This window comes from Rosa rugosa, chromosome 4, assembly GCF_958449725.1.
Source record: "Rosa rugosa chromosome 4, drRosRugo1.1, whole genome shotgun sequence".
In the NCBI taxonomy this organism is placed as follows: Eukaryota; Viridiplantae; Streptophyta; class Magnoliopsida; order Rosales; family Rosaceae; genus Rosa; species Rosa rugosa.
Window position 1 is genome coordinate 660,981 of NC_084823.1, and position 265 is coordinate 661,245.

Sequence of the window (265 nt, forward strand, 5' to 3'; positions counted from 1 at the left end):
GTTATGTGCTGATTTGATAAGTGGCGATATACACCATGAAGGTCTTAGGCTAGGCGTCAATGCTTGTCATGTCGGTTACTTTGATTTAGGGTTGGATAGGTGTTGGGTTTATTTACTTGTTGCATTTTTGTTTTCTAGTTTGTTTATTTTGCTTTTGTTACCTTTGCTCTTTGCAGGCTAAGTTGTGCATTGAGATGTAATATGAGGAATTTTTGAATTCCTCTAGCTTGACCGAGAGAGGTCATTATTTTACTAGAACCTGATT